Raw genomic sequence first — 3163 nt, 5'->3', positions numbered from 1 at the left:
CTTCTTCTTCTTCTTCTTCTTCTTCTTCTTCTTCTTCTTCTTCTTCTTCTTCTTCTTCTTCTTCTTCTTCTTCTTCCCTCCTTCTCCTCCTTTCCTCCTCCTCCTCCTTTCCTCCTCCTCCTCCTCCTCCTTCTTCTTGTTCTTTCAAGATCTGATTTTTTTTTCTAAATGTTCAAATAAGGGCTTTTATTTTCTCCTTTGTAGTTTATCTATACAATTAACATATATTTACATTTATAAGCATAAAGCAAATTCATTCATATTAAAATAGAAAAATGATTATATTCTTTTTATTTATAGTGGATACTTTATGGGAAATGAGGAAAAGGAAATACCACACAAGATCTTTTGTTTTTGTTTTTGTTTTTGTGGAACCAAGGATTGAACTCACACCTTTGCACTTGCCAGGGAAGCGCTTATTCCATTGAGCCATTTCCCCGGCCCACAAAATCACTTTTGATGTTGGTTTAAAATTCTGTTTTCTATTAATCACTGAACTTTTAGGTTTAGCTAATTTACATGATGATTGTAGTTCCATTGGATGAAGGAACTGTCAGAATTTTGAAGTTAGTGAGGTTGAATTCTAGTTATTTCTTTGTATGTATCAAGATCTGATTCTTCTTGCATAGGAGCAACAGCTTCCTTCTTCTGATCAGTTTCTTTTTTATTTTCTTCTTCTTCTTTGCTCTTCTTTTCCTCTCTGATTTTGGGCCAACTGCTGCTTCTTCCATTCCAACTCAGTCTTTAATTCACTTTTGCCCGATATATTTGTGACTCTGTTGGGTGGTGGGATGGGGAAGTATCCTCTTGCCTGAAACCTCCCGGTTAAGTCCCTAGCTTCAGCCCCATAGCCAACTCTATTAACTATTTTTCCTTATATTTTGAATATTAGCATCATACCTTATATATGGTTTGCTGAGGTCCAGCCTCAGCTTCCAGGGAAAAATAACTTGAGGAAAAAGGAAAGTGAGTGGGGAAGAAAAAAGATACAGAGAAACATAGTGGGACTAGGAGGGAAGAAGAGTGTGTCTTTTCAACCCAGAGCAAAATCCGTAGTCTTTATTTATACATGAATGATTACATAAGCTTTCTTCGTGCAAGATTAACAGATGTGGTTTTCATCTATAAGTGAAAGACAATTAAATTTTGATTAATGAGTAGAGCATACACTAGGAATAGTCATGGAATCTTAGCCAACTATTATCCTTTCTGTTCTATTTCTGCACTACCAAAAGTCTCTGCTTTGGGGGGTATATTCTTACTGCCTCAAGATCTTGACTCTAAACTTCCTTGTTATTGTTAAATGTTTCTGGTTTGGGCTTGGCCCCTTCTTCAGATTCACAAGGTAGGAGAAATGAAGTCAACCTCTGTAAAAAATTTGTGCACTTAATTAAGCTATGCCAAAACCCTAGTTGATAATTCTATGTTCTCTTTCATGTGAATCATAAGCCTAACAATTTTCAGGAGGTTGTGGAGTCACATCAATATGAATTCTGCTTTGCATATTCTCCAAACTTGACATTACTTTGTCAGAGGCCAAGCTTTGGATGGCTCTCCACAATGGTTCACAAATATTTTCTTCCTGAACATAGAATACATTTTCATGGTGCTGTTGCCTTGCAGAAGATAACCATTTTTGACGTAGTCTCACTTGTTTATGTCTGCTTTTGTTGTCTATTATATTGGTGTCATAAAAATGAATTATTCACAAGACCAATGTCACATATTTTTACATGTATTTTCTTCTAGGAGTACAGTGCAAAGTGAACTAAGTCAAACATATAAAGATTGTATGATAATTTCAGTAGATTCTGGAAAATCATTTAACAAAGTCCAGCACCCATTCATGAAATAAAACCCTACCGATAATTGTAATAGACCATCTTTATTTCAACCTGAATAAAGTGATCTATGATACACCTATAGGCAGTATCACATTAAGTATTTGAAAGATGAAATGATTTACTCTAAGGTCAGGAAAAAGACAAGGTTATCCACTGTCAACACTCTTATTCAATGTACCTCTAGAAATATTATCCAGACAAATTACACAAGAAAAAGAAACAAAAAATAAACACAGGAAGAGGAGAATGTTACTTACCATTTTTTGCAGATGACATGATACTCTACACAGAAGACATCATAATCTCTAAGAAAAGAAATCTAGACAGCCAGAGAGATAGCTCAGCAGACTAAGTGCTTGTGTAGGGACTGGGGTTTGATTCCTGGCTCCGCCCCCATGCACACAGAGCCAAACATCCAGACCTGGCATGCTGGAGTACACCTGTAATCCCAAATGCTTGAGAGGGTGAAAACAGGAGGATCACTATGAGTCCAAGCTGCATACTGAGAACCCTGTACCAAATACATGAAATAAAATAAAATGACTGTTAGATTTTCTAATCAAATTCTCTCACAAAACTGAACACAGAGTCTCCACTCAAAAATCAATTGAATTTTTATACAGAAGTAACAAACTCATTGAGTGAGAACTTAAGGAAACAACACTTTTTGTACTAACATCAAAGAAAATGAAATACATGGAAATCAATTTAGCAAAGTAAATTAAAAACAATAGCACTATTTAAAAAGAGATGGGAGAGAACATCAGAAAATGGGAAGAATGTCTCTAGTAAACGTTTGTTTTTTAAAAAGGTAATAAAAAAAGACATGAGAAAAAAGTCATAGGATTGTCCTGCTACAATGTTGATTATGTTTAGATTGCTAATTTTCTGTGTAAAAATGTGTTATTGTTTTTTTTTCACATTCTATAGGGATTTAAAGTTCAGAATATCAATGAGTGATGGAAAATACCTGTTCCACGCTATGTCTAAGGTGTTTGATATTCAAGCAGATAATGATGTTAAGCTCAAGAAACTGTTTTAAGGTAAAAATATGATTAAGCTTCTCTTTTGCATGGTTAACAACATAAATTGGCAGACAAAAAATTAAAGAAGATGGGCTACAAGGATAGCCAATATTTTAGCCCTAGCACTTCAAGGCCAATGAGGACTAAGGACATAAGAGAACCTGTGGTGTAACATCCTGTAACTCAGTGGTGTACCAAATTTTCTGTTTAAGGAGATTACGGACACACAGAGGAAAGTGATCAATGATGTAGAGTGTGCCTAAAGAGAGTCACATAGAGAGAAAACATTCTCTG

The 3163-nt window shown here is 35.2% G+C and overlaps 1 pseudogene; it reads right to left on the bottom strand.

Moving 5' to 3' along the window:
- Positions 1-2120, bottom strand: part of LOC101589026 — an 8583-nt pseudogene extending 6463 nt beyond the window's left edge.
- Positions 2121-3163: the final 1043 nt, after the last annotated feature.

This window comes from Octodon degus, unplaced genomic scaffold, assembly GCF_000260255.1.
Source record: "Octodon degus isolate 3935 unplaced genomic scaffold, OctDeg1.0 scaffold00063, whole genome shotgun sequence".
NCBI lineage: Eukaryota > Metazoa > Chordata > Mammalia > Rodentia > Octodontidae > Octodon > Octodon degus.
The sequence above is the reverse complement of the archived record's forward strand: the minus strand, read 5'-3'. Positions and strand labels throughout refer to the sequence as shown.